At 45.2% G+C, this 13251-nt stretch overlaps 1 protein-coding gene across 1 annotated transcript in view; it reads left to right on the forward strand.

Annotated features, from left to right (window-relative positions):
- RFX7 (regulatory factor X7) overlaps positions 1-13251 on the forward strand; it is a 282388-nt gene that overhangs the window by 147792 nt on the left and 121345 nt on the right. The gene's annotated exons all lie outside the window — the stretch shown is intronic.

A 13251-nucleotide genomic window follows, 5' to 3' on the forward strand; every position in this document is an offset into this window, starting at 1 on the left:
ATTTTCCGTGTTGCATTTTCTAAGGTAAGGTGGTTACTGTTTGAGTGCTGGAAGTTGGTGCTGTTCTGATATGGGGGGTTTACTACTTATATAATTTATGTTCAGAGAGAATACTCTTATTTTTCCCTTGATTCATTCTTAACAATAAAAATAATATGGGGCCTTTTTTTTTTTTAATTTCCGCTGTAATGAGCAGTGTGTCACGCATGTGAGAACCATCTGTCAGGTGTGTCCTGACTGAAAAAAGGTTGAAAATCAACTACAGAAGGTAGAAAAGTGTATTTTGCCAATCCAGACAGCTTTTAAGTGACTTCCAAATGGTTAACAGCATTGCACCAACCTAGTTAACGCTTTGATTTGTTAAGTAGCACATTAGTGCAATAAGTTCTTCATACTTTCTTGAGTAAACATTACTATAACATATCTGCAAAGCAGTGAGCTATATGTTTTGGCTTTTTTATACCATATATTGTAGGCTAATGCTACTTTGTATGATGTGGAAGAAGTTCCAATGTTTGCGCTCTGCTTTTGCAGTGGGTTTGCCCATGTATGAATGCATCTGGTGGGCCAGAATGTCAGGGTACGTGCCTCTGTTACTGCATGTTCCATCATGCGGTGCTGTGCCAGGGAGCCTGGAAGCTGAACATTGCTTCCTGCCAAACTGTGCATGCATTCATTTATTATGAAGAAATAATTCTGCCCTTACTCACAGTCACTTGTACTTTTAAGTAAAGAACATAGGTAGGTTTGTATAAAATAACGATCAACAGAATTTCCTTTGAGGCTTTATCTTGTGGCTGTTTGAAAATCTCTTTCTATATATTTTTTCTGCTCTCATATCATATTTTGTACCTTGTCAGCATTCTGGGGCTGAAAGGAAATATATTTAGGCTGCCCTTCCTGAACTGCCATTAATGACGCCACTTCTTCCACACTCCCTGTCCCATCTTCTCCAAGACTCTTCAGGTTCTCAGGACTGAGTTACTGGGAGATGAGGAGCAGGAATTCTGCACTTTGTATGTTTTGTAAGGGAACCTTATGAGATACAGTTTGTGCCTTTATGCATTGTCACCTTTCTGACCCTTTATCATATCATTTGTGCGACCATTGCAGAAAACTCCCGAGGTTCAGAATTATACGCCACTCTTCGTTTTTACTTTTTAGTTTAAGATGCAGCTTATAGACCAAGATTGATATGACTTTTTTTTTTTTTTTTTTTAAATAAAGGCTCAGTATGTTTATAAAATGTGTTAAATTTTGCTGGGGTAGAAAAGCTTGGTTGATGTAATTGATTTCCATTTTGACTGCAACCAAATGTGCTTTGAGTCTTGTAACAGTAACTAGTTTCTTTGATTTTGTTTTCTTCTGTCTTTTCCCCATATTACAAAGGGGTGAAAACACAACACTTGTGGACAGAAATGAAAATCAAAATGCAAATAAGTCCAACGGAGTGAGGAAAAAAAAGCAATAGTAGTAGGGAAAGATATTTTCCTGCAAATAAATTGTATTGCTGCTTTAAGTTGTTGGCAACATTTTGGGGAAAAAGGGTCAAATCTTTTATATTTTTTTTTTTTTTTTTTTTTTAAATCAAAGTAAATGTGGTTCTGTTAACTTCAGGACCATTTTTATTGTCTGAAATCAAAACTGTTAGCTGTGCCAGGGCACTTGGTAATGAGCATTCAAGAATAAATGAAGGCCTTCTTTAATCTGGTTTGCTGTATATTGTTCTAGTGAAGGATTCCGTCACATGATTGCTATCATAATTGGAAGGATGAGAGAGAAAAGTAATGTTAGAGTACCAGCACTTCTCAGTTTGGTAGTGAGGGATGGGAGTGTCATGGCAACTCTTTGCTGCGGCTGACATACAGGTGAGACATTTTTAAGTGCAGAATTTCTTGGCTTTAGTTTTATAATCATTAGTTTCAATGTGAAATGATTTTCCTACATTTATTTTGTCTAGCACTTACTTCCTGCGCTTTTCAATTCCTGTCTCAGTTGGAACCAGCCTCTATTGTCCTTTTGGCACCTTGAGCCACCCAGCACAATGTATTTTGATATGAGCGGGTTAGTAAAATTTTAAATCAACCTAATAAATGAAGGTTGACCGACGTGCCGCAAATGCGCAGTAGAGAGCAACTCTACTGCGCATGTGCGAGCACGTCGGTCACAGCAGAGCGTCAGCTGCTTGATAACATGGCGGCTGCAGCAGCGGCGGCATCGGCGAGGGGCAGTAGAGGCGGAGGTATCGGCGAGGGGCGGCGGCGGCATCGGCGAGGGGCAGTAAGAGGTGGCGGCAAGAAGCAGCGAACCCGGTGGTGAGGGAGGAGAGAGTGAGGGGGAGGAGAGAGTGAGGGGGAGGAGAGAGTGAGGGGGAGGGGAGAGTGAGGGGGAGGGGAGAGTGAGGGGGAGGGGAGAGTGAGAGTGAGGGGAGGGGTGAGGGGGGAGGGAGAGTGAGGGGAGGGGTGAGAGGGGGAGGGAGAGTGAGGGGAGAGGGGTAAGGGAGGGGAGGAGTGAGGGGGGAGGGGGAGGGGGGGGAGGGGGGAGAGGGGAGGGAGGGGTGGGAAGGGAGGGAGAGTGAGGGGAGGGGTGAGAGGGGGAGGGGGGAGGGTTGCCCGTTTTAACGGGCTTAACGGCTTGTAAATACATAAATAGGGGATTTTCTGCTTTGTTTTGAAGGTGCCTTGGGTACCAAATACCTGTGACCATTTGCACCTGCTTTTTCAGTATCTAGTTTTTGTCATGGTGAATAACACATGTAGAGTTGAAAATGCGATCTCATATGTTGTTTCTTTTCCCTCCTCCAGGACAAGACTTCCTTCATGGGAACACCTGCTGCAATTTTACTTAACCATAGTGCTTTTCCTGTTTTTTGTAGCCATTTTTTATTTTTTCTTAATGACCATGAACCCGGGAGCATGTGCATTGAATAGTTCTTGTTTTTGTTTGTTTTTTTTTATATGTGAGAATTGACAAGTAAATTAAAACAGTTGCATTTTGATATGGTTCACCAAAAGACATCTGTGTTTCAAGACTTCTCACAGGACAAGCAGGATGGTAGTCCTCACATATGGGTGACATCATCAGGATGGAGCCCAATCACAGAAAACTTCTGTCAAAGTTTCCAGAACTTTGACTGGCCCCTACTGGGCATGCCCAGCATGGCACTAACCCTGTAGCCAGCAGGGGTCCCCCTTCAGTCTTCTTTTTTCCATGCAGCAGTAGCCTCACGGTACTCCGGTACGTTTTTACCCGTTTTTTCGTCGATGTCCGTTGAGTTTGGCCCTAGCGGCCTACTGGCAGTCGACCGTACCGCGGCTCGATTTTTTGCCATGGCGTCTGGGTTTCATCGGTGCCCGGACTGTACCCGCACCATGTCTGTCACAGACCCCCATAAAGTCTGTGTAATGTGCCTAGGACACGAGCACAATGTCTTGACCTGCACCAAATGTGCCTTAATGACACCAAAGGGGCGCAAGGCCAGAATGGAGAAGATGGAACTTCTCTTCCGCACTCAAACCCTGACTCCGTCCATTGCATCGACGTCTGAACCGGCACCGTCAACTTCGCGCCAGCATCGACCACCGACCGGTGACAGACCGCCATCGACGACTTCTCAGCCATCGACACCCTCCACTCCCCCTCAGGATCGAGGGGATCGTAGGGAGAAACATCGCCATCGACACCATAAGACTCGGACCATCGACCTCGCCATCGTCCGAGCCACTGTCGAAGAGACCCCGTCCAGGAAAGGCACCGACCATTCCTGCGACAGAGTCCCCGAGGCAACCCTCACCCGATCGGGGATCGGGAGCCATGACTCCGCCTTTAACGGTGGTCCCTCCGGCTATGCCTCTGCCTCCTTCTTCTGTTCCGGAGCTGGGGCTGCTTGCTCCAGGTCTCCGAGAAGAACTGGACCGGATGGTTCAGGAGGCCATCGACAAGGCGATGCAACGTCTTCAGGTTCCTCCAACACCGGCACCATCTGTGGAACCGATCATCGACCCGATTCCAGCAGCGCTGGCACCGCTGCTCTCCAGGATGGAAGCGCTTATCAGCGTTTTTCCTGTGATGGTTCCCGGGTCCCCGATGGCTCCGATGCCCTCCCCATTGACTGCGTCCTCAGGAGGAGAAACACCGTTCCGCATACCTCCATCGGGAGTTCTGCCTCAGCCATCGATGCCAATACATCCCTCGCCACCGACCCATCCATCGGTGCTGATACGTCCGGCGCCACCGAGTCATCCATCGATGCCCTCGATGCCTGTACCGGTGCCTTCGATGTCATCATCGGTTCCTCAGATTCCCTCGAAGCTCAGACCGGGACTTTCAGGTCTACAACCTCCCTGTCCCCCTCTAGTTCCTAGAGGAGCAGCTGATCCTTACGACACCTGGGGTGATGACACTTCATCAGACACCGATGATTTACCCTCACCACCTTCACCCACTGAGAGTAGGAAGCGTTCTCCTCCAGAGGACCTCTCCTTTATAAACTTTGTGAACGAAATGTCTGAATTGGTCCCCTTCCAATTGCAGACCGAACAGGATGATAGGCACCAGATGATGGAATTGCTCCAATTTCTGGATGCCTCCAAGGTAATCACATCTATACCTATCCATCAGGTCCTTCTCGATCTTCTCAAGTGGGAACATCCTGGATCAGTTGCTCCAGTTCATAGGAAAGCTGACACCACCTATCTGGTACAGTCAGCCCCAGGTTTCCAAAAATCTCAGCTTGATCACCACTCGGTCATTGCGGAGTCTGCACAGAAAAGGGCAAAAAGGTCAAAGCCTCACTCATCTGTTCCTCCTGGAAAGGAACAGAAGTTCCTAGACAACATTGGTCGCCGAGTATTCCAAGGGGCCATGCTCATCTCCCGAATTGCCATCTATCAGCTTTATATGACCCAATATAACAGGATCATTTTTAAGCAGATACAGGACTTATCAGACTCCCTGCCTCAACAATTTCAAGAACAATTACAAACTCTAGTCAACAAGGGTTTTGAGGCAGGCAAGCATGAGATTAGAACATCTTATGACATTTTTGACACTTCAACCAGAATGTCTGCAGCTGCCATCTCGGCGAGGCGGTGGGCCTGGCTCAAGTCTTCTGACCTTGGCCCGGAATTATAAGACCGGTTATCCGACCTGCCTTGTGTCGGAGATAATCTGTTTGGCGAGAAGATTCAATGGACGGTAGCAGAATTAAAAGACCATCATGAGACCCTAAGACAGCTCTCTTTGATGCTTTCTGACTTCTCCTCAAAACAGCCCTTCAGAAAGGACTCTAAGAAGTCATTCTTCCATCCAAAGAAGTCTTACCCGCCACCATCCAGATCCCGTGCCATGACACCTTATCAAAAACCGCAGTCTCGTCAAGCCCGGAAACAAAAACCACAAGTATCTCCTCAGCCAGGACCTGCTTCAGGTTTTTGACTTCCACTTAGAGAGCAGGAGCCACATTCCTTTGTCGCATATACCAGTGGGAGGTCAATTGTGCCACTTCCACAACATGTGGCATCCAATCACATCCGACCAATGGGTATTGGCAATCATTGCTCAGGGTTATCATCTGAACTTTTTCGCCCTGCCACCGGACTCCCCACCTCTACAGACGTGGAGAACATCCAACCACTCCACTCTTCTGGATCAAGAGGTTTCCCTCTTTCTCCAGTCAAGAGCAATAGAACCCGTTCCATACTCTCAGCAAGGCCTGGGGTTCTATTCCCGGTACTTTTTAATCCCCAAAAAATCGGGAGGTGTCTGTCCTATTCTAGACCTATGGGCACTCAACAAGTACCTTCAACAAGAAAAGTTCAAGATGGTCACCTTTGGCTTGCTTCTACCTCTTCTACAAAGAGGAGACTGGCTCTGCTCTCTGGACCTCCAGGACGCATACACCCACATTGCAATAACCCCAGCTCATCGCAAGTGCCTGAGGTTTCTAGTAGGCCCCAAGCACTAACAATACCGAGTGCTTCCATTCGGCCTAGCGTCTGCGCCACGAGTCTTCACAAAATGCCTCGTAGTTGTTGCAGCCTTCCTCAGAACCCAAGGTGTTCACGTCTACCCCTACCTGGACGATTGGTTAATCAGGGCTCCCACTCAGCATTCTGCTCTGTCGTCCCCCAATCTCACCTTACACACTCTAATTTCACTAGGATTTCTCATCAATTACGACAAATCCTACTTAGTCCCAACTCAAACCTGATCATTCATTGGGGCAGACTTGGACACCTTACAGGCAAAGGCTTTCCTACCTCGACAACGAGCTCTGACTCTTGCGTCCCTTGCTCACCAGCTGCAGTCTCAGCACTCCGCGACTGCGCGCCAATTTCTTGTCCGCCTCGGACACGTCATCCTCAGTCCATGTCACACAAATGGCCCGCTTGGCCATGAGACTCATGCACTGGACTCTGAGGTCTCAATGGACTCAAGCTATTCAGCCTCTGTCAGCCATTGTCCGCATAACCGACTCACTCCGTCTGTCTCTCGCCTGGTGGAAAAATCAGACCAATCTCCTCCAGGGATTGCCCTTCCAAACTCCAAATCCTCAAATTATTCTCACCACTGACGCTTCCAACCTCGGGTGGGGAGCCCATGTAGCCAATCTGCAGACACAAGGCTCTTCGTCTCCAGAGGAAGCCAAACACCAAATAAATTTCCTGGAGCTTCGAGCAATCAGATATGCTCTCAGGGCCTTTCAGGATTGCCTCTCAAATCAAGTCATCCTGATTCAGATGGACAACCAGGTGGCAATGTGGTACATCAACAAACAGGGAGGCACAGGCTCCTTCCTTCTGTGTCAGGAAGCTGCGCAGGTTTGGGAGAAAGCTCTCTCCCATTCGATGTACCTCAGGGCCTCCTGGTTACCGGGAGTGGACAATGTGTTGGCAGACAAGCTGAGTTGCGTCTTTCAACCTCACGAGCGTCTTTCAACCCCTCGGTAGCAAACTCCATCTTCCAACAATGGGGAAATCCTCGGATAGACCTCTTTGCATCCCCACAGAACCGCAAAGTGGAGAATTACTGCTCTCTCAATCGCAGCAAACACTCTCAACCCAGAGATGCATTCTCCCTGTCTTGGGCAACCAGTCTGCTTTACGCATTCCCTCCACTTCCTCTTCTCTCGAAGACTCTCATGAAGTTACATCAGGACAAGGGAACCGTGATCCTGATAGCACCTCACTGGCCACGCCAAGTGTGGTTTCCAGTACTGCAGGATCTCTCCATTCGCAGGCACATTCCATTGGGAAAGGACCCGCTTCTGATCACTCAAAATGACGGGTGCCTATGACATCCCAATCTTCAAGCCTTGTCCCTGACGGCATGGATGTTGAAAGGTTAATCCTTCAACCACTTAACCTTTCTGAGCCAGTTTCCCGTGTCTTGATTGCTTCACGGAAGCCTTCCACGAGAAAATCGTACTCTTACAAATGGAAAAGATTCACGTCATGGTGCTCTTCTCAGTCCCTTGACCCCTTTTCCTATCCAATCCCAAAATTTCTAGACTATCTCTGGCATCTATCAGAGTCAGGTCTTAAGACTTCCTCCATTAGAATGCATGTCAGTGCGGTAGCCGCCTTCCATAAAGGTATCAGGGATGTTCCTATATCAGTACAACCCCTTGTAACACGTTTTTTGAAGGGCTTCCTTCACATCAAGCCTCCGCTACGTCCTCCGGCCCCTTCTTGGGACCTTAATCTAGTTCTAGGTCGGCTCATGAAACCACCATTCGAGCCTCTTCACTCTTGTGAACTTAGATATCTTACATGGAAAGTGATTTTCCTTTTGGCTATCACTTCAGCTCGCATTGTTGGTGAATTGCAGGCTCTAGTTACCTTCCACCTTACACTAAACTTCTGCAGGACCGGGCGGTACTCCGCATTCACCCAAAATTCTTACCTAAGGTAGTTTCAGATTTTCATCTTAATCAATCCATCATACTACCTACCTTTTTTCCCAGGCCCCATGCTAACCCAGGAGAACAGGCTTTGCATACCCTTGACTGTAAACGAGCTCTAGCGTTTTACCTAGACCGTACAGCTGCCCACAGGGAAAACACTCAATTGTTCGTCTCTTTCCACCCTAACAAGGTAGGAAAGCCTGTGGGTAAGCAGACTCTCTCCTCCTGGTTAGCGGACTGCATATCCTTTTGCTATCAGCAAGCGGGCATTCCTTTTCAAGACCGTGTTAAAGCACACTCTGTGAGGGCCATGGCAACTTCAGTAGCACACCTACGATCGGTGCCGCTTCCTGACATTTGCAGGGCTGCCACCTGGAGTTCTCTCCACACCTTTGTAGCCCACTATTGCTTGGACAAAGCCGGAAGACAAGATTACATCTTCGGCCAGTCTGTCCTTCGTAACCTGTTTACAACGTAATGTACCAACACCCTTCCGCCTGCCCGGTGGGGTTCAGGATGCCCTCTACCAAATTCCGCCCCAGTTGTTGTGCCTGTTGTACGCCTTTGGGTACATTTGGTGCATGTTCGGACATCCTCAGCTCGGTACTCACCCATATGTTGCTTACCTGTAACAGGTGTTCTCACAGGACAGCAGGATGGTAGTCCTCACGAAACCCGCCCGCCACCCCGCGGTGTTGGGTTTGTAACATTTTGTTGTTTTATTTTTTGGCACTGCCTGTAGCTTTCAAATAAGACTGAAGGGGGACCCCAGCTGGCTGCTGGGTTAGTGCCATGCTGGGCATGCCTAGTAGGGGCCAGTCAAAGTTCTGGAAACTTTGACAGAAGTTTTCCGTGATTGGGCTCCATCCTGATGATGTCACCCATATGTGAGGACTAACATCCTGCTGTCCTGTGAGAACACCTGTTACAGGTAAGCAACATTTTGCTATCTTGATGACGCAATGTTATAGGCGCAACTGTAGAAGCATGGCATGGTAATCCTGCTCCTTGTTACGCCGCGAGTTATATGCCTTTTTAGCAGTAAAACTTTTTCTTTAGCAATCAGCTATTCCCCATCCAAATTCTGCATTGATCTGCTTGGCCTTATCAGTGTGTTTGCAGTTTGGAGACCTGCAGTCCTAGCTGCCTGATAGGATGAGAAGAAAGTTCATCTGAGAGCATAAGAACAGGAAGACAGATGATAGAAAACAGAAGCAATAACTTCTAAAATGAAAAGTTTATTTTACTGCTAAGGCCTCCATAGCACTATGTAGTAGCACTAGGCATCTATGGCTTGCTCATCAGCACAGCGAACATTTGATCAGCTGTTGAAATGGTGCTAACTTGTAATGCAGATAAGCCGCAGAGCACAGCGGGTGCTGTGGGTATGTCCTGACTATAAATAGCTCAACATTTCTACAGCACTATAATAACACTGCTTGTTTGAATTCAGGAGCCATTTGTATAGTTAAAAAATAATTTTTTTCTACTGACAGCTGTAAAGGTACAAGACAGCAGATGTGATAAATTGATCAAGGTTTATTTAGTATACAGAAGTGGTTTCAAATGTTTCAGAAGGTTAGCTGTAAGGACATTGTGGTAAGATTCACTTTGAATTTTACTGATGTAGCTAGCATTATGGTTTTACCATTTAAAATGTTAATAATCATTTTCATGCTGTGGGCTTTGGAAGTACCTGCAGACTTTGCTTTGTTTTGAAATTTGCTTTACCCAGGGCAAGTCTTGCCTTATAAATCTCCTTCACTTTTTTGAAGGAGTTAATAAACACGTGGATAAAGGTGAACCGGTAGATGTAGTATACTTGGATTTTCAGAAGGTGTTTGACAAAGTTCCTCATGAGAGGCTTCTAGGAAAAGTAAAAAAGTCATGGGATAGGTGGCGATGTCCTTTCGTGGATTGCAAACTGGCTAAAAGACAGGAAACAGAGCATAGGATTAAATGGACAATTTTCTCAGTGGAAGGGAGTGGACAATGGAGTGCTTCAGGGGTCTGTATTGGGACCCTTGCTTTTCAATATATTTATAAATGATCTGGAAAGAATTAGGGCATCCCGACAGTGAGATTCCAATAATTAGAAAAGTAGTCCAAGTGCCTGTAACTAAAAACTCACCTGACCTAAAAAATTCTAACTTATCCCTTTCAATTAAAAAGCAGAATAAAAATACAAACAAAAAACAAACTTTGAAATGTTTGTATGCTAATGCCATAAGTCTAAGAAGTAAGATGGGAGAATTAGAATGTATAGCAGTAAATGATGACATAGACTTAATTGGCATCTCAGAGACATGGTGGAAAGAGGATAACCAATGGGACAGTGCTATACCGGGGTACAAATTATATCGCAATGACAGAGAGGAGCAGTCGGGAGGAGGTGTGGCGCTTTAGGTCCGGGATGGCATAGAGTCCAACAGGATAAACATCCTGCATGAGACTAAATACAAAATTGAATCTTTATGGGTAGAAATCCCTTGTGTGTCAGGGAAGACTACAGTGATAGGGGTATACTACCGTCCACCTGGTCAAGATGGTGAGATGGACAGTGAAATGCTAAGAGAAATTAGGGAAGCTAACCAAATTGGTAGTGCAGTAATAATGGGAGACTTCAATTACCCCAATATAGACTGGGTAAATGTATCATCGGGTCACGCTAGAGAGATAACGTTCCTGGATGGAATAAATGATAGCTTTATGGAGCAATTGGTTCAGGAACCGACAAGAGAGGGAGCAATTTTAGATCTAATTCTCAGTGGAGCACAGGACTTGGTGAGAGAGGTAACGGTGGTGGGGCCGCTTGGCAATAGTGATCATAATATGATCAAATTTGATTTAATGACTGGAAAAGGAACAGTGTGCAAATCCAAGGCTCTCGTGCTAAACTTTCAAAAGGGAAACTTTGATAAAATGAGAAAAATTGTTAGAAAAAAACTGAAAGGAGCAGCTACAAAGGTAAAAAATGTCCAAGAGGCGTGGTCATTGTTAAAAAATACCATTCTAGAAGCACAGTCCAGATGTATTCCACACATTAAGAAAGGTGGAAAGAAGGCAAAACGATTACCGGCATGGTTAAAAGCGGAGGTGAAAGAAGCTATTTTAGCCGAAAGATCTTCATTCAAAAATTGGAAGAAGGATCCAACAGAAGAAAATAGGATAAAGCATAAACATTGGCAAGTTAAATGTAAGACATTGATAAGACAGGCTAAGAGAGAATTTGAAAAGAAGTTGGCTGTAGATGCAAAAACTCACAGTAAAAACTTTTTAAAATATATCCGAAGCAGAAAGCCTGTGAGGGAGTCAGTTGGACCGTTAGATGATCGAGGGGTTAAAGGGGCACTTAGAGAAGATAAGGCCATCGCGGAAAGATTAAATGATTTCTTTGCTTCGGTGTTTACTGAAGAGGATGTTGGGGAGGTACCCGTAATGGAGAAGGTTTTCATGGGTAATGATTCAGATGGACTGAATCAAATCACGGTGAACCTAGAAGATGTGGTAGGCCTGATTGACAAACTGAAGAGTAGTAAATAACCTGGACCGGATGGTATACACCCAAGAGTTCTGAAGGAACTAAAAAATGAAATTTCAGACCTATTAGTAAAAATTTGTAACTTATCATTAAAATCATCCATTGTACCTGAAGACTGGAGGATAGCAAATGTAACCCCAATATTTAAAAAGGGCTCCAGGGGCGATCCGGGAAACTACAGACCGGTTAGCCTGACTTCAGTGCCAGGAAAAATAGTGGAAAGTGTTCTAAACATCAAAATCACAGAACATATAGAAAGACATGGTTTAATGGAACAAAGTCAGCATGGCTTTACCCAGGGCAAGTCTTGCCTCACAAATCTGCTTCACTTTTTTGAAGGAGTTAATAAACATGTGGATAAAGGTGAACCGGTAGATATAGTATACTTGGATTTTCAGAAGGCGTTTGACAAAGTTCCTCATGAGAGGCTTCTAGGAAAAGTAAAAAGTCATGGGATAGGTGGCGATGTCCTTTCGTGGATTGCAAACTGGCTAAAAGACAGGAAACAGAGAGTAGGATTAAATGGGCAATTTTCTCAGTGGAATGATCTGGAAAGAAATACAACGAGTGAGATAATCAAATTTGCAGATGACACAAAATTGTTCAGAGTAGTTAAATCACAAGCAGATTGTGATAAATTGCAGGAAGACCTTGTGAGACTGGAAAATTGGGCATCCAAATGGCAGATGAAATTTAATGTGGATAAGTGCAAGGTGACGCATATAGGGAAAAATAACCCATGCTATAATTACACAATGTTGGGTTCCATATTAGGTGCTACAACCCAAGAAAGAGATCTAAGTGTCATAGTGGACAACACATTGAAATCGTCGGTGCAGTGTGCTGCGACAGTCAAAAAAGCAAACAGAATGTTGGGAATTATTAGAAAAGGAATGATGAATAAAACGGAAAGTGTCATAATGCCTCTGTATCGCTCCATGGTGAGACCGCACCTTGAATACTGTGTACAATTCTGGTCGCCGCATCTCAAAAAAGATATAATTGCAATGGAGAAGGTACAGAGAAGGGCTACCAAAATGATAAAGGGAATGGAACAACTCCCCTATGAGGAAAGACTAAAGAGGTTAGGACTTTTCAGCTTGGAGAAGAGACGACTGAGGGGAGATATGATAGAGGTGTTTAAAATCATGAGAGGTCTAGAACGGGTAGATGTAAATCGGTTATTTACTCTTTCGGATAGTAGAAAGACTAGGGGACACTCAATGAAGTTAGCATGGGGCACATTTAAAACTAATCGGAGAAAGTTCTTTTTTACTCAACGCACAATTAAACTCTGGAATTTGTTGCCAGAGAATGTGGTTCGTGCAGTTAGTATAGCTGTGTTTAAAAAAGGATTGGATAAGTTCTTGGAGGAGAAGTCCATTACCTGCTATTAAGTTCACTTAGAGAATAGCCACTGCCATTAGCAATGGTTACATGGAATAGACTTAGTTTTTGGGTACTTGCCAGGTTCTTGTGGCCTGGATTGGCCACTGTTGGAAACAGGATGCTGGGCTTGATGGACCCTTGGTCTGACCCAGTATGGCATTTTCTTATGTTCTTATGAGTGAGATAATCAAATTTGCAGATGACACAAAATTGTTCAGAGTAGTTAAATCACAAGCAGATTGTGATAAATTGCAGAAAGACCTTGTGAGACTGGAAAACTGGGCATCCAAATGGCAGATGAAATTTAATGTGGATAAGTGCAAGGTGATGCATATAGGGAAAAATAACCCATGCTATAATTACACAATGTTGGGTTCCATATTAGGTGCTACAACCCAAGAAAGAGATCTAGGCG

The sequence above is a fragment of the Rhinatrema bivittatum genome, chromosome 13 (genome assembly GCF_901001135.1).
Source record: "Rhinatrema bivittatum chromosome 13, aRhiBiv1.1, whole genome shotgun sequence".
NCBI lineage: Eukaryota > Metazoa > Chordata > Amphibia > Gymnophiona > Rhinatrematidae > Rhinatrema > Rhinatrema bivittatum.